Source organism: Bubalus kerabau, chromosome 9, assembly GCF_029407905.1.
Source record: "Bubalus kerabau isolate K-KA32 ecotype Philippines breed swamp buffalo chromosome 9, PCC_UOA_SB_1v2, whole genome shotgun sequence".
NCBI lineage: Eukaryota > Metazoa > Chordata > Mammalia > Artiodactyla > Bovidae > Bubalus > Bubalus kerabau.
In genome coordinates, this window is record NC_073632.1 from 77164471 (window position 1) to 77191444 (window position 26974).

Genomic DNA, 26974 nt, shown 5'->3' on the forward strand with positions numbered 1-26974 from the left:
GATTATGAGCACCAGCCTATTTACTAAATAAAGAAGACACTGATGTTGATGAACAGGGCGAAATCTTAAGGAAAGGGTCATGCCTCCATTAACTATTGTCTGTAGTTTAATGAAAAGCTACCAGATATCCCCAACAGAAGAGGAACATCAAAATTAAGGTCAAAAAAAGTAAAGCCTGGAGCATTTAAGCAGTAATAAGTATATAGACGCTCAGGAGTGGTGAAAGCTGGGACCGAAAAAGAACTTAGTGAGAACACTTAAACTAAATCAAACCAAGTCTCAGTCAGTTCAGTTCAGTGCAATCGCTCAGTCCTGTCCAACTCTTTGCAACCCAATGCACTGTAGCTTCCCAGGCTCCTCTGTCCATGGAATTCTTCAGGCAAGAATACTGGAGTAGGTAGCCTTCTCCAGGGATCGAATCCACGTCTCCTGCCTTGGAGGCAGATTCTTTACTGTCTGAGCCACCAGGGAAGCCCGTTAATCTTTATACAAGCCCAACCACAAAAAAAGAAAAAACAGATTTTAATTCTACAAATTAAGATCTGAAATAGTAACTATTTTGATATCATTAAGAAAGCACACACCAGACTCCAAATCCTGGCCCGTTCCAACCATTTTCTAGCTACCTGACACTTACCCTAAGCTTGTTCCCTCTTCTAGAGAAGTAAACAACATAGCCAATATAAGAACATAAGCATGGCACCCGGCACACTGTCAGTACCAGTAAGTGACAATTGCCAATAGTTTCACATGGATATGTTATAAACATACATCTAATACAAAATGGAACACGACACCCAAGTTAACTAAGAAAACACACACCTAATATGTTAACTAAAAAAAAAAAAAAATCCATTACTGTAGAAACACTCCATAGATGCCAAGATTTACCTGCACTTTTTAAGGCAGGAGACAAATGAGTAACCCTCTCTAGACCCATGGTTACAATAAAAGCAAAATATAAATGCTGCCCTTTTGTAAGTACCAAATTATACACCGCTTGGGCTACCTCCAAATATATTTCCCCAGGTTTTTATGCAAACCAGCCAAAACACCATTTTAAGCGTTTGAGTTTGAAAATTCACTGTACATAATTTCTATAATGGCAAACAATCAAGTAGGAAAGAAGAGCATTTTCTCACACATACCCAGAGCCAGTTTGCAGTTGCTGTTTTTGCCTCACAGAAGTTGTTTTCTAGCCACAAGCTACTACAAATTGTTCAGACCTTTTGGCAGCAACACAGGAAACTGCCCTTTTCACCCGTTCTCCCACAAAAATGTAGTCAATTTCTAGGCAGGCCCATCTCTCAAGGCTACTTGCTTTATGGAGCCAAATGCACACCATTTTTCATTTAGCAATATGAAAGGGCCCCAAATATTTTGCATTTTTGTGAAGAAAGCTGAAAGCAAGTCACCAGAAGACCTGTGGGCAAAGCTCTCTATTAAGTCAGCTCATAAACTGTGCTAACACCGCGCTTTACACCCGCATTTGAAATTTATAGGGCATTTGGCATTACAGCTGTTTCTGTTTTATCCAAATCATCTAGGACACAACAGGCAACATGTGACACCATTTCCTGACGCTTAATTGTCCTTGGCTTCCCACTATTCTCAACGTGTCATGTTCGAACTAAGTATTTAAAGTAGGCACATCTGCCTTTTGATTAAAAAAAAAAAAAAATCTCCTATCTTCTCTTTGACTCTAGGCTTTTTCCACAGTCTTAAGGATCACATACAGGTATTTGGGCAAGCTACAAAGATGAAGTTGAATATTCAGCTTTATATTCAGGTATACAAAATCAATCTGTATTTTTCTCCTTCAATTATTTAAGCAGAGGTGAGAACAGGAGGTGGTGAATTACTCAACAGCTGTAACATATTTAACTTCTAAAAATAAAGACAAAATTGCCCTTATTTTTAAATTTAAAATTTTTAAATTTTAAATTGCAAAATTAAAGAAGAACCTTTGAAAACTAGGAATTCCTTTGTATCCCATTTGGCTTAAAATTTCACAGACAGATCATTTATAAATAAACAAACAAACCCAAATGGCAAAAAGGCAACTGCAGTTACTCACAGAGTAAAGCTGGACACTACTCTGCCCTGGAGAGTCAAGTTCCAAAATGCAGTCTGGTGAACCAAGCTCATAATTCACAAACTGAAAATCAGTCCAGTATTTTCCAGGGAACACTTCTGTCTCCCCAAAACGACATGCAACCTCAAACAAGTTCCAATCATGACTCAAAGGTAACTTCTCCAAAACAGTACAATGTCAAGAAACTCCAGAAACCACACAGACAAAAATGATAAGCCAAGGAAACTCCATTCGATTACATACACTCATTACTTTAACAACAGATAATTTTATTTTTCAGAGTCCAATACTGACACTAATTTAAAATATTTCAAGTTCAGAACCCCTTTCCAAAGGCACCTGAATTTTTCCAGCAAATAAATCCTATATACTGTGAGAAAACTCGATGGCAAACCAGGGAATCAAAACTGAAAATTCCAAGGCAAAATCTTCCATGTCGAGTTGGTAAAGGGACCTGGCTTGCCTGAAACTAGTAAGCACAGAAGGCATGCTCTGTTACTCTAATCTTTCCAATTTAAATAGATAAATTGCACATATCAAACAAGTGCTAACTGCAAGCATGCTTCATTCGCTGCTTGCCTTAAACTTAACCAGTAATAAACCATCTTTCATCTCCTTCAACAGAATATCAAAAAGATTTCACATTACTGTTTATCAGCTTAACAACATCTTCAAAGTAAATATAATTGTTAATATTTCTGAGAAAGGGTCTATAGAAGGAGCAGGAAGATATGGCCTCCTTGTTAGAGACTTCTTTACTCTGGGTTGGGAGTGAGAGGGTGTCCTGAGATAGTCAGCATCAACGTGAAATAGCCTATAAGACAATCATCAAAGAAAGAAGTGTTCCTTAAGTTAACTGTCCACATCTTCACATGACTTACTTTCAAATAAGTAAATAACAACAGAGGAACAGCTGCCCAAGGTTCTCCAGAGGTCTGGCATGAGAAGTCAGAGCACTCAAGTTCACTGTTCAAACATGGACACGTTAGACAAGTTCGGCCTGGGAAAGTTTACTTCAACTTTGAGCTAAATGGGTAATTAAAGAACCTCTTTGCTACTGTTACATTTTTACATTTCTCACACCACTAGAAAAACTCATCTTAAGGACTTTCTTAAACAACAAAAGAGACGAAAAGCATAGACTTGGTTCTCATTTCTGTTGGTTTGCATCCTATTTTCACTGTGTTCAATTAGTATTTATTCTGCAATTACGTTAAAAAGCACAGCTGACAGAGACGGACGGGTGAAGAATGCACAAGACGGAGGTGTATTTCTCACCAAGTAGGTGCTGTCTGCACGTGTACCGATACACAGTAAGTTGAGGGTGTTTCGTTTGCATGTTTTTGTTTTTTTCAAGTATCTCTATGTGGTTTACTTTCTCTGTGGCAAGAGTGCTGGAGGCCCTTCATGTGTCTAAATGAAAAACTCTATACACATTTGGCTTCAATAAAGCCAGCAGTCTCTTGAAGATAGGTTCCAGCCATGAATCGTCTACGTTTGTGTTCTGGAAAGGGTGAAAAGGGCAGTTTTCTGTGTTGCTGCCAATGGGCTGAACAATTCCCAGTAGCTTGTTAGAGAACAACTTCTCTAAGGAGAAAACTGTCAAGCTGGCTTGCTATACTTGTGCAAAATAACATGATTTTTCTCCACTTACTCTTATTTTGTTACAACTTTTCCAGTAAAAACCTTCCCTTGCCTTTTATAGTCATGTTTTTAAATGATCTTGCTAAGGAAAAGTGTGTTTGAAAATAATACTTAACAGTTACCTGAAAACCAATTTCAGCACACACCTAACTTCTGAGTATTAAAATTCTTTCTAGTCTTCTCCATCCACAATTAATACAGTACTAACTTTGTCCAAGTATTCACTTTTGGCAAGTGCTTCCTGAATTCATCCTACAACCATTTATTAAGCACTTAATGAGGAAAGATACTGTTGAAAATTCTGAAAGAGATGGGAATACCAGACCACCTGACCTGCCTCTTGAGAAACTTATATGCAGGTCAGGAAGCAACAGTTAGAACTGGACATGAAACAACAGGCTGGTTCCAAATAGGAAAAGGAGTATGTCAAGGCTGTATATTGTCACCCTGCTTATTTAATTTATATGCAGAGTACATCATGAGAAACGCTGGGCTGGAAGAAGCACAAGCTGGAATCAAGACTGCCAGGAAAAATCTCAATAACCTCAGATATGCAGATGACACCACCCTTATGGCAGAAAGAGAAGAGGAACTAAAAAGCCTCTTGATGAAAGTGAAAGAGGAGCATGAAAAAGATGGCTTAAAGCTCAACATTCAGAAAACTAAGATCATGGCATCTGGTCCCATCACTTCATGGGAAATAGATGGGGAAACAGTGTCAGACTTTATTTTGGGGGACTCCAAAATCACTGCAGATGGTGATTGCAGGCATGAATTTAAAAGACGCTTACTCCTTGGAAGGAAAGTTATGACCAACCTAGACAGCATATTCAAAAGCAGAGACATTACTTTGCCAACAAAGGTCCGTCTAGTCAAGGCTATGGTTTTTCCAGTAGTCATGTATGGATGTGAGAGTTGGACTGTGAAGAAAGCTGAGCACCGAAGAATTGATGCTTTTGAACTGTGGTGTTGGAGAAGACTCTTGAGAGTCCCTTGGACTGCAAGGATATCCAACCAGTCCATCTTAAAGGAGATCAGTCCTGGGTATTCATTGGAAGGACTGATGTTGAAGCTGAAACTTCATACTTTGGCCACCTGATGCAAAGAGTTGAGTCATTGGAAAAGACCCTGATGCTGGGAGGGATTGGGGGCAGGAAGAGAAGGGGACGACAGAGGATGAGATGGTTGGATGGCATCACCAACTCGATGGACATGAGTTTGGGTAAACTCCGGGAGTTGGTGATGGACAGGGAGGCCTGGCGTGCTGCAGTTTATGGGGTCGCAAGGTGTCAGACACGACTGAGCAACTGAACTGGACTGAAGGAAAGATAAATGGGTTTTCCTGGTGGCTCAGCCGGTAAAGAATCCACCTGTGTGGATGGATTCTTTACACAAAGAATCCAATGTGGAAGACCTGGGTTTGATCCCTGGGTTGAGATTATCCTCTCGAGAAGGGAATGGCTACCCACTCCAGTATTCTAGCCTGGAGAATTCCATGGACAGAGGAGCCTGGCAGACTACAATCCATGGGGTTGAAGAGAATTGGACACGACTGAGTGACTCTCACTTTCTTTTCATGGAAAGACACACAACCCCCCACCAGGCTGTTCATGCACCACCAAAATGAATGAGAACAGCCCTTAAGAAACTAATCTAGTAATGCAGAGGAAGAGAAAGGGCAGAATTCTGAGGCTGGGGGCAAGGAGGGAGGTGTCAAAGAATTTCTGTAAACTTACTGTAAATTCTTGTGTATATTAAGATTTAAGAACTAAGGTTTAAGGTTTAAGAACTGTATCAGCCCCCAAAAAGCAATAAATCAGCAAGTCATTATTTACTTAAAGAAATAAGACTCTACACTAGATCACTCCAATTAGACAGTCATTATAGTTATATTTAAAATATCACTTGTTATGCTGCATAAATGAAATATACCTAGATATTAACTTATATATTGGAAAAACTATAAAACTATGATAAAAAGAACTAAACTAAAAATCAAAAAGCTAAGACCAACTAATGCCACTTAATTTGAATAAGAATTAAAATCCTGCCCATTATCTCAGAAAGCAATTACTATAATTAAGTGAAAATACACATGCAAATATTTTGCAAAGTGCTTTAAAAGCTTAACAATGTATCATATCATAGGTCAAGGAGCAGCTCTGGTCATAATATCCTCAGTAAAGAAGACCCTGTCAGGAATAAAAGAGGCAATGAACTGATAAACTGGTTGGATTTTTAAAATTTAAAAAAATTTTTTTAGGTATCCAGAACCTTTACTGATGAGAAAATATTTGCCAAGGTTTGCATCTTTCAGTAGCCAGGTGGTGACATTATTTGGCATAGTTTCAATGAGTGTGAGAGAGAGTGTGTGTGTGTGATATCCGACTCTTTGCGACCCCATGAACTATAATGGAATTTTCCAGGCAAGAATACTGGAGTGGATTACCATTTCCTACTCCAGGGGATCTTCCAACTCAGGGATCAAACTCGCGTCTCTTGTGTCTCCTGCATTGGCAGGAGGGTTCTTACCACTAACGCCACCTGGGAAGCCCATAGTTTCAATACTGCTTTCATATGTTATATAATATCATCATATTCATAGTCATGTGCATTTTTAGTTCAAGACTACATTTTCAGATTTCTCTATGCTCATATATGTAACTTTACACTCACATTTGTAAGTCATAAATAACATCTCAAGGACCACTTCTTTTGCATCTCTGAGCAAAGGTACAAGAATCTCTAGGATGCCTATCTAGTGCAATGCTGGGCTAGTTTAACAGTCGGTTTTACCTGATACCGCTAAAACGTTTTCCCAGGATGGTTCTCCCAATTTATATTCTTACCAATAGTGACTGATGATAACAATTTATCTACATGTTTGCCAACATTTAATATTTTTAGTCTTACAGTTGTGGTTATGGAAAAGCCTGTTTTAACTTGGACTTCCTATTAGTGAGATTCATATGCTTACTGGCCATTTGGTTTCCAGTTCTGTGAACTGCCTACAGTTGCCCTCAATTTTTCTATTAGGTTATCTTCCTTTTTCTTATTGATTTATAGGAATTGTTCACATACACTAGCTTTTAATCCTTGCAGGATACAGGCTATTTTCCATAATCCTACCTGAAAGCCCAACTACAACGGCTAGATTAGACCATTTTTCTCATATTACTAAAAGTATGGGAATAGGCGATTCATCACTGACATGTCTAGCTGAGAATGTCATCAACAAACCAGCCTTTTAACCTCCTGCTCTGCCATCCTTAACCAGTACCTTCAGCTTCTTCGCTGCAAGACAGGTGCTGAAGCTCCAGACATTATATCCACATTCCAGGCAAAAGGAGGGGAAAAAAAAAAAAAAGGAAAGAGAAAAACTAGACCTCCATATTCAGGGAGCAAAGCTTCCTTAGAAATTTTTAGCTTAAATTTCATTGCTAACAACTGATGACTTTTGAAGGACATCAGAGAAGACAGTCATTTTTAAATGGGTACAAAATTAGTAAAGTTAGAATAAACAAGCGAGGCAACTAGTAATGTCTTTCACACATCCATTTAAAACATATTTGTAGCCTTGTCTTTCTTCTGCAGTACACTTCCCTGGTGGCTCAGATGGTAAAGAATATGTCTGCAAAGAAAGGAGACCCGGATTTGATCCTGGATCAGGAAGATCCCCTGGAGAAGGAAATGGCAACCCACTCCAGTATTCTTGCCTGGAGAATTCCACAGAGAAGCCTGGTGGGCTACATAGTTCAAGGGGTCACTTAAGAGTTGGACACAACTGAGTGACTAACACACATCACATACTTTATGGAGATTTAAACAGAGTAAACTTCTCAATCGTTTTCTTTATCACGTGTACTTTGTTTCCTACTCCCAAACAATGCTTACATCTTCTAAGAATTTTATTAGAGACTGACATTCAACCTTTAAGCCTATCTATAATGCATCTATAATGAATTTGGGGGATGAAGTAAGTAACAAAACTTCATTTTTTCCACATAAACAAATAAACATACCAATTCTTTCTTTCATCTCTCCATACTGATTGAGACCATCTCTATAAAATAACAAATTCCCTTATACTGGTTTACATGGAGTTTCCGGTTTCTATCAGGTCTAATTATTACTGGCCTAATTATCTATCCTTGCCACAGGAGTGTGGTAAGGCAAGTCTTCCCAACGTTTTAAGATTATTTTGACTATTCTTGAACACCTGCTCATTTCCACATGAATTTTCCAATCAACTGTTCCATAAAAACCTTGCCTGGATTTTGAGTGGATTTTCACTAAAATTACAGATGTATTCAGGGAAACCTGCTAGGTTTATAATAACAAGCATTCCCATCCATGGACAATGAACAACTCTCCATTCACTTGGCAACCATTCTTTCACATACTTCCGTGTTCCATAATTTACCCAATACACATCTTGTTTGATTTGTTCATAGATATTTTCCATTATTAGGAACTAGAAATAAGATCTTTACATAGCATTTTTAAATTGGCAATCTGTGACTCAACTGAGTTCTGCACACAGAATATATATAAACCATGAAAAATAATGTTGATTCTTTTCTAATACTTATATTCATTTTTTTCTTATCGTATTGTATTGTTGAATTTCAAGAACCACATAAATGACTAAAAGTAGTAATTTTTTACTTTGAACTTAAAATACTGTTATATCACACTGTTAAGTATAAAGCCCAATATTATTTTGAAACAACAGGGCTTATTCTTGGTTCTTTTTCTATTGTCTTAAATGTAATGCTTAGTTCATTTCAAGGTTTTTCTTTTTCTTTTCCCACTGAATATGACAGTAATTTAAAGCTATTAATTTCTGGTTAGAGCTTTTGTGGTCTCTCTCAAATTCTGCTCTGTACTGTTTTGCTCATTACTATGTTCTAAATAGTCTGTAATTCTAGCTTTTCTGTAATTCTAGCTTTTATATTCTCCTTGACCCAAGGTGGTTTCCTCTTCCTATCTGTTGCTTACACATATTCCAAGATGTTACCAACACTGGAGTTCCATTCACAGTTGAATGAAATGACAGCAAAGAGACCAGTGAATTGATTTTCCATACTAAATATCTCTAGTATATTTGAGAGATGACGATCAACAATTTAGGCTCATTTTGGAAATCAGTCCTGAATATCACTGGATGGACTGATACTGAAGCTGAAGCTCCAATACTTTGGCCACCTGATACGAAGAACTGACTCATTGGAAAAGACCCTGATGGCTGGGAAAGATTGAAGGCAGGAGGAGAAGGGGACGACAGAGCATGAGATGGCTGGATGGCAACACTGACTTGATGGATATGAGATTTGAGCAAGCTCTGGGAGTTGGTGATGGACAGAGAAGCCTGGCTTGCTGCAGTCCATGGGGTTGCAAAGAGTTGGACAAGACTGAGCGACTGAACTGAACTGAATATATGGCATAAACTAGCCCATCACTGATGATTATAATCAAAATTGCTCAGATTACTGACAGGATTTCCATAAGCCCCTCGCGATTCAGCTCTCGCTGTGCTGCTCACACTCTTGAAACAATTTCTGAGCTTACCTCAACCCCTGCCTTTCTCACCCACTGCACGTAGTTTAGTGAAGTTGACCTGGAAAACTACCCTTGCACTAGTGAAGCTCACCTGAGAGAACATCACTTCAGCAAGCATCCTCTCAAGATTGGAGGACTGTAATATACCAATGGTTCAAACTATCTGTTAGAAGGGAGAGAAAGCAAGAATAAATGAAAAACACTAAAAACCCTACACAGACTCAAAGAACCACATTCAATACCCTCCTAAGCAAAACCCTGGTGAATACCAAACTGATACAAAACAGACAAATCAGGAAAGTACTGATGACATGCACTCAAATATAGAGCAACTTTTTTTTCTAAAAGAAAATCAACCAACCAACTCTCACGAAACAGGGAATAACCTTTAAAAATGGTAATAATAAGAGCATCAACTAATATGTCCACGCACCATGCATTCTACTGAGAGTTTTTGCATACACCAATGGGCAAATAAGCAGGACCACTAGCCAAAGCACTCATGTCAACTATGAGCACACAACAACTTATTAATGCTTTAATAACCAAGCTCCCAGACTAGACTGAAAGGTCTCTGATGTCTTATTACAGCTTATATCCCAAATATCTACTGCTGCAATTCCTTTACTTAACAGATATTAAAGGCCTATAATGCAATAGAAATTATAATAAGCACTGGATACTCATCCCAACTAATCTCAGGACTTCTCTGAGAAAGTGATATTTCAGATGATATCCAACAATGAGAAAAAGCCAGCTTGTAGGATTTTCAGTTCCTATCCTCTACTTATATCCTCTGTTCCTGTTCAACAGTAAATCATCTCCTTCTGAATACACTTCTGTTTGGATTCAAAGCCATCTTGGAATTCTCCAGTTTCTTGGTCCACTTTCTCTATATTCCCAAAATGAGATATTATTCTAAAACCTCAATCCAAATCATTTCTTTCTCCATTTCCTCCTCCACTGTGGTCTTATTCTATTCTGCTTATCTCAACTTTGTTTTGTCTTGAAAGCCTTATGCTTTTTTGATTGCTTTCATATAAATTATCTAATTAAGAGGCAATATGATATAGTGGTTAAGAGTGTAAGCTCAGCAGTTAAACACGTACAAGTTCCAACTCCACCTTTGCTATGATTTTAGGTGCCTCTCTATGCCTGTTTCCCACCCCCACCCCCACCCATATGATAGGGATAAGTATATAATTCCTACTTGTTTTGAAGATTACATGAGATACTGTACATGGTAAGTAGCATTATACCACAGTTAGAAATATTAACATTGTTAATCATTAACCAACATTCTAAAGAACTTAAGGAGCTTTTTAAAAGTTCAAGATAAGACAGCCACTATTTCTAATGGAGATTGCCCAAATGTACATTTCTGACCTTAATCAATCACTGGAGTCACAATATCAAACCACTCACCCATGCTCATCTCCACCTGGATGATCTATAGTGGCTTTGTCAAAAATCAATCATCTTCCCACAAAATCAACCCCTTCTTAGGCTTTCACTTCTAACTCCACCTTCTCCTTCACTCAGGTTTGTCATCATCAGAATATGCAATTTATTCTTTGCAAAGGTCAGTAGCCTCATCCCTTTGTCTTCATTCCCACAGCCAACCCTCTCTTCAAGCTCTCTAGGTTGTGGAAATACTGTGTAAGCAGCAACATAGCTCAGAGCAGGAATACCACTGTGAGTAGAAGCTGAACCCGAGCTGACCTCCTGGTTGACTTCCCTGGCAGCAATCTTGGCATATTTCATACTGTATGTAGTTCATGGGAGCTAAGGGAGACCTAAATATAAGACTGTCCTTTAACAGCACACACACACACACACACAAAATTATCATAAAATGAATCAAAGCTGTGCAAAGTCAACTAAAAGGTACCAAACAGCCCCCAGGTCACTAAGACTTGAGTATGACAAGTCTTGACAAAGCAAAAGGAATTCAGAGGGAGAGAGTATGTGATCAGACTGACCCACATACTTAGTCCCTCCTAGCAAGAACAGCTTTATTGTGAGGATGGATGAGTGCAGGGACTGGATCTATTCTGTTGACGCTGTATGAGTAAGACAGCATCTAGCCCAGATACAGGAAGGTTAACAGATACAGAAAATATTAATGAATTCCCTGTAAGCCTTCTCTTATCATTACAACCAACCTTCCAGTTCTTTCTCCACACTCACCACTCACTACCTGACAGCTGCATGACCAACAAGTAGAAACTCACATTAGACAGAATGATGCAAATTATTCCTCTTGTCCATTATATTTCCTTCTATAAGTTAACAAACTGGCATTCTCATAATCCAGAACCTTCCATCTCTTAAAAAAAAAGTTCACTATTTACTCATTTGTAGGTATTAGGTTTGGGATTTTTAGTTTTCTTGCTTGGCAGGGGGAAGGAAGAAAAGCCTGGTTCTTCTTTCCCAAGCCCCATTTTCATTAACAAGATACTGACTGACAAGATCAAATTTGCTTCCCTAAGGCAGAGGATCAAACTCTAAGCTGAAGAGAACTGAACAACATAAATGCCATGCCATGAGGGAGGCCACGTGCATCAGTAAACTTGTTTCTCTTGGAGTTTCACACGAATGCAGGCCTTTCACACAAACCACCCAGCACATCTCTGCCAAGTCCTGTTGATCTTTTATAAATCTTATTTACATCTTGCCACAGTTTAGCAGCTACAATGGATCCCTACTGTCTTTCAGATCAAATTTTAACTCCTCCAGTTTCACTGAAGGCCTCTCCCGGTCCTCTGGCCATAGTCTGGCCTGTCTGCATTCAGCCCAGTCTCAGCGCAGGTCATACCCCTTTCACCTCCATTCTTCTCTGCTCCTCCCTTACAATCTGGTTTATAAACTCTTCCCAAACCTCCTCCCTCACTATCAGTTCCTTTAGATACTTTATGTAACACTTAATGCTGGTCTTAAAATTACTATCAGACTTCCCTGGCGGCCCAATGGATGGAATCTGCCTGCCAGTGCAGGGGACTCGGGTTTGATCCCTCGTCCAGGAAGACTGCACACTCCTCAGAGGAACTCGGCCTGTGCACCACAACACACAGGAGCCACCACGGTGGTAAGTCCACACACTACAACAGAGTTGCTCCTGCTCAGTGCAACTAAAGAAAAGCCCAGGAGCAGCAAAGAAGAACGACCCAATACAGCCAAAATTGCATATATAAAATTTTTTTTAATTACTGTCTTACTTTATCTAATTAGCTCATTGTTAATGCATAAGTTCAAGAATTCTTATCGCTTTTATATCCCTCATTCAAAGTATGTATGGGCTAAAACACATAGGAAAAATGCATGTTTTCCTAATGAATTAAAATACTTGATAATAACCAAATTCTAAAAAGTTAAATTTCTTGTCTGTATCAGGTTTGGGTTTGAAATTTATTTTTTCTTCCCTCTGTGAGCCAGAACCATTAGGTGTAAATGAATTTTTTTAATCTGAGATACACTTAATGTGAAGGCCTACAATTCAGATTCTTATCTAAGTGTGTATCACTCACATTCAAGTATGTATTTTAATACAACAAAAGTTGACAATATGGCAAATACGCCGCCTCCTTTCCACACAGCCAGGCTATAACCATCATAGCTCCCTCTGGAACATGACACACTGCGTCTGAGCAGGCTGTTGCCTAGGAAGTCAAACAATTATTACCCATTACCTCACAAACCTGCAGAGATGCAAGTGTTTGCCAAAAAGATACAAGGCCAATGGTGAATGCAGCCAATGACTAAGCGGCTCCATGAGCCAAACGTCACAGCAGAAGAACTGGCATCACTCTGAGAAGTTTATATGGATGCTGTTATGTCAGCAAAAATGAAATTCCAATGTTTATCGCAAGATAATACTTCACGAAGGATAGCATATTGTTCATACTTTTAAAATAAATGAAGCATAATCTCTGGGGACCATTAGCCCTTATTTTGTTTCCAGGCCCTATAGTGACCAATCATTTCTCCATCAGATCAGGAAACCATGTAAAACAACTCTGACGATTTCTCATAATAATTGTTTACAAAAGCTGTGTCTATACATGCAATTTCCTGGGTAAATGTACATTTAAAATCGTCATTGCCTTCAGATAGTCCCCAAAGTGTGAAAACATCAACTTATTAAGCCTCCCAACAACAACAACCAAGAAACCATTCATTCAGCAAAAAAAGTACTCAGTTCCTAACCTAGGAATTAGAAATTTAATGATGCCCATGATCTTGAGTTCCTTAAAAATTTAAAGAACTACTTAAAAACCATGTTTCTAAGAGTCTCACATTTCAAGGCCAATTGAACTTTCTGCTGAATTTTAAATAGTTTATCCAAAACTGCCAGGATCTGAAGCATTTCCAAGGAAGGCCAAGTGAAACTTCTACATCATCATTTATGTCGTAAGTGCCTAAGCAAAATACAAGCATCCACCATGTTGTATATTTATTTGGTGGCTGCTGAGATAACTTCAAAAGATGGGACAAAAAAACCGGTTAAGGGTAAACAGAAAGCCAGCATTCCAACATGTTTTTATGAATCAGGTATCTGAGTTTAAAAACTCTTATTCACGAAGTAAATTTGTCCTTCATTACTACCATGAAAAGAGATCATATCAAATCACCAACTCATGTAACCTGTCACTCTAGAGCAACATCAGACTTATTGACATCTTTGGAAAATTAATAATCCTTTTAAAAGAGAAAAAGCAATTATGAGGCCCTTAAGAAAAGTAAAAGCCAAACAAGTCCTTCGTGAAAGGCACAACACGGCTTTCGGTTCTGTGTGCAGCACTCATTTTCCCCTCCTGAGATTACCCTTCTGAGTCCTGTGCTATTTGTCACTAATGGATTGAGTCATCCCTCAGTGTGACGCTTTTGCTCTCTAGAGAATAAAGCAATGAAGTAAAAATATCCCATTGTCTGATGCTCATGACTTACCAGACTACACAAGTTGACTCTACTGATCTATTATTTAAAAAGGGAAAATATTAACTATAAATGTATGATGGAATCCTCATGTCTGATCCAGTACCCTGAACATTAAAACATTATCTCGTCTAAAGTACATGTCCCTTCTCAAAGTCACCCTCAGACAAATGAATTTTTTACGTCTCCATAATCAGAAAAACAGAAAAGAGGATCATGCAGTCTCTAAATCATACACCAAAATATCCAAAGGGATCGAACCCGGGTCTCCCGCATTGCAGGCAGATTCTTTACCATATGAGTCACCAGGGAAGCTCAAATTATCCAAATCAGATACTAAATTACATCAGTTTCATGGAAAAGTCTTCAGGGTACATTACCTACTACAGATAAATACATACTTATATATATATTTTTCTCTTCATTATTGCTCTCCAATCATCCTTGAGTAATCAGATCACTCAAATATTATAAATAATTATTGAGAGTAAGTTTCTCGCTCTGAAATAATCTGAACTTGTTAGGTCTTTATTCCTCGTGTCCCCACTTCTCCAACCATCTGAAAAAAGTCTTGTCACATTTGTGAATGCTCGAATTACTGAGAAGACACCATAATGACTGCTCAACTTAAGACTGCAAAGCAGAAAGAGATCTCGTCAGGAGGAGCAAGCTCTCCCTGGGAGTTTTGAGGATCAGTTGCTTTTGTTGCTGCTGCTGTTTCATGCACTCAGTCAAGTCCGATCTTTGTGACCTCGTGGACTGTAGCCTGCCAGACTCCTCAGTCCATGGAATTTCTCCAGGCAAGAATACTGGAATGGATTGCCATTTCCTCCTCCAGGGGATCTTCCCCACCCAGATAGGGTCTGGGCCAAACCAGCTTCTCTTCCATCTCCTGCATGGCAGGCGTATTCTTTAATACTGTGCCACGTGAGAAGCCCTTCAAAGTGAAGTCACTCAGTCGTGTCCGACTCTTTGCAACCCCATGGACTGTAGCCTATCAGGCTCCTCCATCCATGGGATTTTCCAGGCAAGAGTACTGGAGTGGGTTGCCATTTCCTTCTCCAGGGGATCTTCCCAACCCAGGGATCGAACCTGGGTCTCCTGCATTGCAGGCAGACGCTTTACCCTCTGAGCCACCAGGGAAGCCCTGAGAAGCCCTTAGTTGCTTTTATCAAAGAGCAAACGTTTCAACCTTCCAATCTTCCAATCAGGATTCTCAAATGAGAATATTAAAAGGAAAAAGAAAATCCTAAACATTCCATATTTACATGGGAATTTTCCTCCCTAGAAGTTTTCCTTTCCAAAATTCTGATAAGGGGGTATAAAACTTTATCTCCTTAAGATTTACTTCCCTCTTTGGTGGTCTATATTTGGGAAAAGCCTCCAGTGAATGCTGAGGGCTGTTGTTTAGGACTGAAAAAGCTTTAAAGTTTAGTGTTTACTTTGCCAAAATCTGAAAATATCACCACACCTCACTCCTCACTTGAGCGTTTGTGTAAAGGCATTTTTAGTAAATTCTACTAATCAAATTCTAAAGAGTCACCTGGGTAAATAGTACATTAATCATGTTTTTCAAGGTTTAAATTTACATTCTATAATTTCATTCTATGCAAATATTTTTTTAAACATGCAGAAAGGATTAGTTATCATAGCTCTATTTTTAAACTGCCAAATTAATTCTAAAGTTAAAAGGGCATTTCCTTCCATGGAATCCTGACTATGAGTCCCATGTCAAAGAACGACTTAGATTTTATACATTTACTCTGGAAAATCTGAGATGCCTGTCAAATTACAAAGCAAGTGCATAAACATTCCAGTGACATTTAACTGCTACCAAACTGCTGAAAGTTGATCTTTAATGGGCCACAGCTGTTGGTGGCCACGCTACCTAAAAGTCTGAACCAAGCTTTGACTGTTCAGAGCCCTTTATCCAACACTGAAATCCTCAGGGGAGGATTTGCTTTGTTTTGTTTTTCCCACAGAGCACCCGGAACCCAAGGAGGAGAACATGTGGACTGCAGTCATCGACAAACACACACAACATGTGGACTGCAGCCATTGACAAACACACACACACACTATTCAGAACCACTGTTTGCGGTTCCTCAACCACCTTAACAAAAACTATTTCTCCCTTAACTAAACAGCCAGGAGTTACTTGCATAACACTCTGCTGTATCTCAAATCAACAGAAAGCGGAAAGTAAGTGGCAGGTAATTTGTTTTCTATAAGCTTTTTTTTGTACAGCAATAACATCAAAGTAAAATATACAGCCTCCCCTGCATATCTTAGATCCACAGATATCAACAGTATCACTTTAAAATGCACTGCCTTTCTAAATAGGCAATTTCTCAAGCACTTACCTCAGTGGTCAATAATTTTCTTAATCTGGATCATTTATATAATGACTCTACCAGACTCATCTTATAAAAATACACTTGCAGTCAAATACAATCACATGTATATAGCAACAGCTGCTAATAAATTAAATGACATCCTTTGCCTAGAGGCACCAAATGCTCTGATTGAAGTTTACACAGAGTGATAGAGAATATTGAAATGTAGCATAGTGTTAAACATCTACTGGACAACTCAAAAAAAAAAAGGCAAAAATGATTGAACTGTCAGTATAAGTACTTCAAAAGCAGAATTATCCAACTGTTCATTTAGACTACTAGGTAGAAAAGTAAAAAAACAAGAAAGATGAGAAAGCATGCAAAGATCAAACAAAGAAGGTACAAGGGTTAAACAAATTTTAACCAACAACAATGGACAAAATAAAATAATTCCATAGAGCTGACTAGGTAACCAAAGTGGCTCCAAAATAATCAAAAATACAGGCAGCAAATTCAATATGTTGTGCCAATAAGCAAGTTGAAAGAATAGATGCTAAATTCTAAGCATTAGAATCATCTGCTTTAATTCACTGGAAATCTTACTAGTTACAAATTAAATCCAACTTATGGCCAATGTTAAACTTTCTAATTTCTTCATTCAGTTCTTCCATTATATGAATTACCACACACAAAAAGAAAATAATTTATAAACACACTAAAAATTCAGTAGAATTATAAACATTCATAATCAAAAGAGTAAATAATCCAACCCATGAGTTATTAATTATATTAGCTCTAAAATGAACCATCGAAATTATGGATGTGTTTTCCAGAATTCTGACAATGACAGTCTAATAATACATCTTCTATCTCAACCTTTCTCCAACTCTGAAGGCAGCATTTAATAAAATATACCAATGAGAATTAGAAAAAAAAAATTCTATTTGAATATTCACACTGAAAGGTCTCTTTTCCTCTTTGCTGTTGCCACACTGCACAGTCCTGTCCGACTCTATGTGACCCCATGGACTGTAGCCCACCAGGCTCCTCTGTCCATGGGATTCCCCAGCAAGAATACTGGAGTGAGTTGCCATTTCCTACTCCACGGGATCTTCTTAACCCAGGGATGGAATCCGCATATGATTTCTTGAGGAAGAAGAGGGCATAACCACATGCACAAATGACAAGGTCATTGACCCCAAGAGAATAATGTGTACAGGGGAAGAGGAAACCAGCATCTGTTTAAACTATTCAGCAAATCTCAAAACGGCTTCAACTCTGAGAAAGATGTCCTTAAAAACACATCTGAAAAAGAAAACCACTCAAAGAAATGTTGACCAGATAAACTCATGATCAAATGGTTTAGTATATGTGATCACATTAGGAACAACAGGAGAGGTGGTGCCTTAGGACAGCACTATGAAGTCTTGCTTAAAGAGAGTTGAGCACCAGCGGTTTAGAAAGCTGTGGAACAGCACAAGGGATTTATCCTTCCTTTGTTTTCTTTTACGCATCAAAATACACTAGTGTTCATCTCCTTTCAGCTCTTGAGAGTGTGAGGGGAATAAAGAAAGTAATTTGGGATCCTTAGAAGAAACTGCTTAGCTACCTTCATTTTTTTTTCCTCTCATGCTTCAAAAACCGGCTTCCACAGATTGTAGAGTCTCAATGGGCCAAAAGTAAAAACTCATCAATGGAAGTATCCACTTTACAAAGTACATTCAGATTCATACTTCAGTCTCAAGGACCAGTGGTGAGGCAGCACAACCCCTCAACTCAGCTGGTCCTCCTGCCAGGCTAGCTTGCCCAAGGCAAGGACTCTGGTCCTGAACTTTAAAACCCAAGTTCTGTTTACTTAATATCACCTAAGATCCCAAAGCACAAAGAATTTGTATTTGTGAGAAACTGTATGAAAGAGGATGCTTTCTTATCTACTAGCCAGGGCAAAAAAATAACAGTAATGAAGGAATTATGCTAAAGCTGAAACTCCAGTACTTTGGCCACCTCATGCGAACAGCTGACTCACTGGAAAAGACTCTGATGCTGGGAGGGACTGGGGGCAGGAGGAGAAGGGGACGACAGAGGATGAGATGACTGGATGGCATCACTGACTCGATGGACCTGAGTCTGAGTGAACTCCGGGAGTTGGTGATGGACAGGGAGGCCTGGCGTGCTGCGAGTCATGGGGTCACAAAGAGTCGGACACAGCTGAGCGACTGAACTAAACTGAACTGAACAACCTAACATTACCAATATTGAGATAAGTATCATCACCACAATACTTAGTCATTCAGTCATGTCCGACTCTTTGCGACCCCGTGGACTGTAGCCCGCCAGGCTCCTGTGTCCGTGGGATTCTCCAGGTAAGAATACTGGAGTGGGCTGCCATTTCAATGATGGGTTCCATATTCATATTAGATTTAAAAGTCAAGGTCTAACTACTTAACAGCTACAACAGCAAAAAATTAAAAATAGGCAAAGGTATGCAATGGAAATTTCCCCGAAGATGCTCAACTTCACTCAGTCCTTAGGGAAACGCAAGTTAAAACTACACTGAGACCCATTAGCATGGCAGTTATAATCTTTTTTAATGGAAAAAATATGCACAGAAAAGGGTGTGGAGAAATTGAACCCTTTGAGAATTGCTAGTGAGGGCATGTAAAATGGTACAGTCACTGGAAAAAACAGTGTGATGGTTCCTCAAAAGTTTTAAGAATTACCACCTGACTCAGCAATTCTTGAGGTATACACCCAAAATAATTGAAAACAAGGACTCAAACAAATATCTGCATATAAATATTCACAGCAGTATCAGGCACGATAGCCAAAGGGTAGAAACAACACAAATGTCCATCAATCAATAAATGGATAAATAAAACGTGGCATAATTTCTAGAATAAAAATGCAACCTTAAAACAGAATGGAATTCTATCACATGACACAGCATAGATGAACTCTGAAAACATGCTAAGTGAAATAAGCCAGGCACAGAAAGACAAACATTGTACGATTCCACACACATGAATACCTAGAACAGGCAAATTCAGAGACAAAGTAGAATAAGAGTTTCCTGGGGCTGGGAAAAGGGGAGGAGGAGGAGCTGCTGTTTAATGGATATGGAGACACTGCTTGGGAAGACTGAAGAGTTCCAGAAATAAATAGCAGTGATGCTGACAAGATTGTGAATACACTAAGTGCTACTGAATTATACACTAAAAAGTGGTTACAATGGTAAATTTATGTACATTTTTATGTATTTTAATGTGTATTTTACAACAATAAAAACTCAAGGGCTAAATTTATACTCAGCAGCCATTACTTGAAGACATAAGCACAGAAAGGACTCATGACCATCAAATCACCCCCTAATGAATATGGGGAACCATAAAGCCAGATTTCCAGCTTCTGCATACAAGTCAGGATTAATACTGTTGCAAATTGACACTAGAGTTATATTTTCCCAAATAAATAAGAATATTACTTATGGTTTCATATCTATCAGAAACAAACTCTGAATCTGACATCTGAAGTGAACGAACATGATGGGGGTGGGTGGTATATACTCCAACTAACTAAAAATGAGAAATGAAAAAAATGAAGCTCAGAGTTATTTTTGCAAAACCATGCCACTGGTTAATGATAAAATAAAGACCAGAACAAGTCAGGTGTCCTATCTATAGTGTTCTTTCTACACTTGGTTTAGCTTATTTTACTTCTCTTCCCTCTCAAGATATGGATAAGCATTCATTTTAAATAAGATTATTCAAATGTCCTGAAAATCATACTTCACTTTTACACCCTGTAACCCTTAAATCTACCTCCCTTAACTGGAAGCAGTTCATTCCCATACTCCTGATCACTAATGAATTAAGCTGGCACATTTTTCTATGGGGGAGGGGAGTGGTATTTCAAAAGAACAAAGACAACTAATAACCTCAAACACTAAACAATAGAAAGCCAATATGCCTGAAAGCTTAAGGGTGTCACTTTGCTAATAGGAAGAAGGCACAAAAGATTTTTCACACCTAACTGCCTGACTACAAAAGGGCAGTCATTCATGTAACCCACATCCATAATCAAAACGTACCTGCACAGTTTAAGGATCCCACAAGTTCGGAAGCTCTCAGTTGAGAAGACAAAGTTCAAGAAATTCTTTGAAAGAAGAGCCAGAGACCTCTCTTTTTTTTTTTTTTTTTTTTTTAATAAACAATCATATTTGGAAAGATATTTGCTCATATCCTGGTTGAGAGAGAAATTCAAGACTATTCAAGAAGGCAACACCCAATACAGAGAACAAAGCCAGAGAAAACAATATGCCACTGAGATGCTTTTGCAAAATCTCACAGGTAGATAAAGGTATAATATCTCATTACAGCCACTAAACATGGAAAGTTATAGAGCTTTCTTGTCCTCATCATTCCATAGAAACTTCAGTCAACCCCACACCTACATCCCCTTCTTAGATCTGGGGCCTGAACTTGAGAAAAGCTTCACAGGTCGCCTGATCCTCCCCACAGCACATCAACACTTTGACCTTCTTCTGAAGGTCATAGCCACCAAGTTATGATGCTCCCAACTGAAATCAATAAGTATTTACTGAATTCTTCTATGATAGATGTTTTAGGAAATACAGGAAAAACAAAGACATTAATGACCTGTTCCTTGTTATCAAGAAATTTATGACCAGTGAAAAATAAAAGATGTTTACCACCCTTAAGAAAAAACAACAGATGTTTACCAGTAAAAAAGACTACACACACCACAGATGGGCTTGGCTTTGGGACAAATAAGCCTTGACCTTTTCATGAGATGGTTGGATGGCATCACCGACTTGATGGACATGAGTTTGAGCAAGCTCCAGGAGTTGGTGATGGACAGGGAAGCCTGGAGCGCTGCGGTCCACGGGGTTGCAAAGAGTTGAACAAGACTGAGCGACTGAATACCTCTGTCTCTTCTTTCTATAATGTGGATAACAATACCTACCCTGTCGTGTGGTTGTAAAGTAAAAATGAAATAAGCACTGAGTTAACTAGTTGACTAGTGTTCACAGTTCATCTAGTAAGCACTAGTAGGTAAGCACTCAAAGGTCAGTAATGTCATTGTTAATTATTATGAACACAGAAGCACAAATGCTGCAATGAGACAATAAATAGCACTGAAGACTGGAGGCCAGAACAGACCCTCTAACTGAGGTGATCAGAGAAAGTCTGAGAGAAATGCTAGAATGAGCTGCACCTTATAAAAAGGTCTTGAAAAAAGTGAACAAAGAAACCTGAAATATAACCTGGGTCTGAGGCTGATTTGTTGTGTGACCTGGGTGGTGGCAGTAATTGAACATTTCAAAGTCTCAGTTTCTTTATCTACAAATTAAAGATCTGAATAAAATGACTGCTAAAATATTCAGAAACAAAGATTATATGATTTGGTGTAGGAACCAATGGGCAAAATGAAAGAAGTAAATAAGTCTAGGTACCGTTTATGGAATTTTCTTTTAAAAAGTCAGATATGTGACTGTACAAAAGACAGGGAAGAATCCTCTGGCTAGAGCATACGATCCAAAGAAGGAGGGCGGTGGGGTTGAAAAACTGCTAATTTCAACTTCGCTTATAGCAAAGGGAACTTACTAGAGGTGCCTGAGCAGGAGAGCAGCATAAGAACAACAAATAGTAAAAGAACATGGGAAAATAAAGGACAGAATAAACTGGGAACTGGAGATTAAGGGTACAAAAACCAATTAGGAGACTGAAAGTCAAAGTGTTAGTAGCTCAGTCATGTCCGACTCTGCGACCCCATGGACTGTAGTCCCTCAGGCTTCTCTGTCCATGGGTTTCTCCAGGCAAGAATACTGGAGTGGGTAGCCATTCCCTTCTCCAGGGGATCTTCTCAACCCAGGGATTGAAGCTGGGTTTCCCACATTGCAGGTGGATTCTTTACCAGCTGAGCCACCAGGGAAGTCCTTAATTAGGAGACTAAATAGATGGAATTCAATGATTCTGGGGTGGAGAGATGGAAAACAGCAGCCAATGAAAGGATTTACAAATCCCTGAGTTCTTGCCTCATCTTTAATTAGAAGTATTGGGCTAATTAACTAAAGTAAAACAAAACTTTTATTTCTTTCAACTCTACGATTCTAGGATTCAAAGATTCTAATACAATTGATCTCTGTTGGAGCCCAGGGTTTTTTCCCTACAGGTCCCTAGGTGACATTAATGTACAGCCAAGGTTGAGAACCACTGTCTAGAAGAAGGGAAAACAGACACAGAACAGGTTAGCAGTTAATTCATAGAAGGGTATCTCTGAGACAGCCAAAAGTGATGGGGATAGGATTCTAGGGTGCAACTTGGAGCTTCCTTATCCACAGAATAAAAGGAGGCTATCCTTTCCACTGAGGGGCAGGAAAGAGGAAAGGATGGGTAAGTCAGTGCTGGATAGAAAAGCAGTTGTTACCAGCTGACCATCTTCATCTTCTCCATATAAGAATCTGTTTCAAATTCTCTATAAGTCAATTCACATTACTATTGGCACTTCCGAGTTTTCTCTACCTTAGAAAGATTATCAAACTCAGTCAAAATATTCACTTCTTGCAAAACAAGAAAAATATTTAATAGTATAAACTCTATTAAAACTTTAATTTCAAAGAAAAAAACTTTAATTTCACTTACTGGTCTTCATTCAATCCACAAACATCTATATAATGCTTTCCTCTATGTCGGTCACTTGAAATACACAAGTAATATAGGGTTGTTGCCCAGGAAAAATTTATATAAGAAAAACTGACCTTTTTAGGATTTTGAAATCCAACCTGGTAATTGCCAACAGATTTCTTGGGAGAGAGAGGAAAAAGAGATATTATTAACTGTACTTGTGGAAATTAGAAAAGACTTCACAGAAAATCTGACATATGAGCTGTACCTTGGAAGAAATGACTCACTTTCACAGGGACCAGGGTTTAAAAGAACTGTCTCTTAAGAATATAAATGCTTGTCATTTTTTAAAAACTTAAAAAATATCAGGTTCAGCTATTAAGTATCATGACTTCCTTTTTTCAAAAATGTTATTCATCTTTATACTTTAAAATGCCAAAACATTTAAAGATAATATTCATGGAAAAGAATCTTCAATAATTTCCAGTAGACATTTCAGAGAAGAGAAATGACTTTATCATTATATTCTTTAAAAATACTTGTGTAAAAACAAAACATATACAAATATACACAAAAACAAAACATCAATAAAAATGTATGCCTGTTGTTGCTGTTTAGTCACTGAGTCCTGTCAGACTCTTTCGTGACCCCATGGACTGCGGCCTCCCAGGATCCTCTGTCCATGGGATCTCCTAAGCAAGAATACTGGAGTGGGTTGCCATTTCTTTCCCCAAGGGATCTTTCCCACCCAGGGATAGAACCCACATCTCCTGCATTAGCTGGCAGATTCCTTACCACTGAGCCATCAGGGATAGCTACAGGAATAGGAGGTGTGTGGAGGGCAGATTTAAACACACACACACACACTTTTTATTTTGGAGTACGGCCGATTAACAATGTTGTGACAGTTTCAGGTGAACAGCAAAGGGACTCAGCCATACATATGTTCATTTTGACATTTTCTTTTTATTTTTAATTTACCAGACTTCAATTTGTTTTTTACTTCAGCAATTTGATTATACATACTCCGTATAAGATATCTCAAATCCAGTTACAGTGGTGGAGAAAATAACTACATCTAAATCCATACACTGGGTATTTCTCATGCAAGCCTCTATGGGTCTTATACAGACAATCCAGTACAGATTACAACTGTACTAATTCACAATTCATTAATATTATGAATGAGAAGAAATGTATCAAATTCTTCCAGTTGCTCTCACCATCTGGAAAATTCACAGAATGAACTCAATTTACTAGATATAACAATATTCATAGTTTCTGCAATTAAAGCAACTTAACACATTTTTAAAGGGTTGGCTATCTTTGAAAAAGTTAATGATCTTCTCATACATATAAAAAATATCTTAGAGGGTTATTGTACAAACCAACCACACCTAACACTGAAAAGAAATATTTCTAAGTAAAATACAGTACAGTCTTTTATTTACATAAAAACTAAACTCACTGATGAATAAATACAGAATTCCATAATACTTCTTTCTAGGAGAAGAAACTGTTTTTCAAGGCAAACATTTTGTTTTTATTAGTATGGTATGCAGCTGTATTATTTGTACTTCTGCCCAACATTCAGTATGTGTTCAAAGTATTCAAAAAAAACTGGCAATTCATATCCAATTCCCAACCAAAAGTCGTCATAGTGACTACTAGGGGCATAAGGATAAAACTGAGCCACACTTATTCTGAAAAAGAAAAATGAATGGAAAAGAATGACTGCTTATAGGATGACCATTATCCACATTACACTGGGAAAAGGCAATTTTCAAAACCAAAAAGTTTTTTTTTAAATGTCAGATGGTATCTTCCAGAGGTTTGAAAACATGATACAAGTATTATGATGTTGGTCCTCACAAATTCAGTTATACATTTAAACTCTTGATAAAACCTCTTCTGTTTACTCAAATGAGAGGAAATAAAGCCGTCTGCAGGAAACAAGACAGCAGCTAATTGATCAAGCATTATAAGGTTGACCTTCTCTATGTGGAATGTTTAGCCATATTTTATTGGAATAAAAGGCAAAGGTTAGTATGCAAACCCCTTCATGCTTCCTCTGAGGATGGACTTTATAACTGTGAAACATGCGTGTGAAACCCTCACATTTCCAATTTACAGTCCTTTAATCCATGGCCCAGGAAGCTGACTATCAGAATAGGAAGAAAGTAATAAAGATGTTATTTAAGGAAAAACCTAATAACATTCAAACTCTTGAAATATTTTGTCCCAATAATAACAAAATGGTAAAACCACCTTATATATGGTAAAAGATCACACAATATAAAATGAGAACAGGCCTTAAAAGGTCTTCTAACTTCACCTTATTTCTCCTTATGTTGATGAATTAGGACCTTGGTATTTTACTCTGCTCTATGGCACTTTTCTATAATAAGGATGCTATTTGTGCTTTGGCTAATACAGGTTTGACCCTGTTCTCCAAAGAAAACTTTAGTGCCTTTAAACAAACATATCCCTTACTTTCAAAGCCTGATAGGGTCATGACAAAAAGATTTAAGAGCCAATTTGAAGGGACTCCCACTGGCCAAGCTTGGGACAATTTGAACATCAAAAAGAATGACTGTTCTTGATGGAAATACATTGAATATATAAAAATCCACAAACCAACCAAAAAACCTTTGAGATTACTATTATATATTAATGGCTCATTTTAAAATTTGATAAAAGAAAAAATTAAGTTTTTAATTGTTTACTCCTATATTTTAAATTAAAAACTATTTCATGGTAATCAAATAGCCTACCTTGATGAGAAAAGGCTATTTTTCACAGAAAATTGCAAGCTTACAAAGCTGAAAGCATGAGAAAACTCTTAGGGTACAGAGTTCCAGTTTTGCAAAATGAAAACAGTTCTGGAGATTAGTTGTGCAACAGTGTCAATGTATTAACACTACTGAAATACACACTTAAAAATGGTTAAGATAGTATATTTTCATTATGTGTATTTTACCATAATATTTTTAATCCCATTTTATCACCATTTTGAAACTCCCTGTGATATAATTGATTCAGGACCATCAACAAATATTAACATTATTAGATGAACGACTGATAAAGAACTAAAATATTTGTATGGTGCTAAAGTCTCACTCCCCCGGGATTATTTGCCCACCACTAAGGGAAAAATATAACTCTAAATGAGGAATTTAGTCACCATCTTAATCTTAGCTTCACTAATAGTGGGATAACTATATTATGTGGGTCTTGATTTGATGTGATATGAAATATACAACTTGGCTATTAAGTGCTCTTACCAAATATGTTTATTCTGAATCTAATCATGCCTTTAGATTTAAATTCTACTTTGCAGAAAATAAAGAGTACTAAAGACTGAGGTAAATATCACCACATGGAAACAATCGGACAAACCCGGAAAAAAAGAAAGATTCTACAAGACCTTAGGCAGCCATCCTGCATCTTTCCAACAGGTCATTGTCAGAAAAAGACAGTGAAAAGAGAAAGGAGGAGGACTGTTTTAAATCACGAGACTTAAGTGACATAACTATATATGTGCTCCTTCAGCATCCTAGTTTGATAAAGGAAGTCATAGGGATGATGGGAGAGATTTTCATATAAATTCAATATCAGATAATATTAGAGAACTATTGGCAATTGTTATATAGGATAGCAGTGTCCCAGTTAAATGTGAAAACTTTCATTTTATGCAAATATATAATGAAGAAATTGGGGCAAAATGTTACGAGTTCCATAATTTAGGTAATTCGGAG

At 37.9% G+C, this 26974-nt stretch overlaps 1 protein-coding gene and 1 non-coding gene across 13 annotated transcripts in view; both read right to left on the reverse strand.

The window, feature by feature from the left end:
* Positions 1–26974, reverse strand: part of EPB41L2 (erythrocyte membrane protein band 4.1 like 2) — a 208534-nt gene that overhangs the window by 160668 nt on the left and 20892 nt on the right. The window contains exon 1 of one of the 12 annotated variants that reach the window (XM_055535622.1): positions 1149–1680. The exons of the other annotated variants lie outside the window; for them this stretch is intronic. The gene's annotated coding sequence lies outside the window, so the exon portion shown is untranslated. Of the gene's footprint in view, positions 1–1148; positions 1681–26974 lie in introns of those variants that run through there. 12 annotated transcript variants of the gene reach the window in all.
* TRNAC-GCA (transfer RNA cysteine (anticodon GCA)) lies at positions 15308–15379 on the reverse strand. The gene has a single exon. It is a non-coding gene; the product is annotated as a tRNA-Cys (tRNA).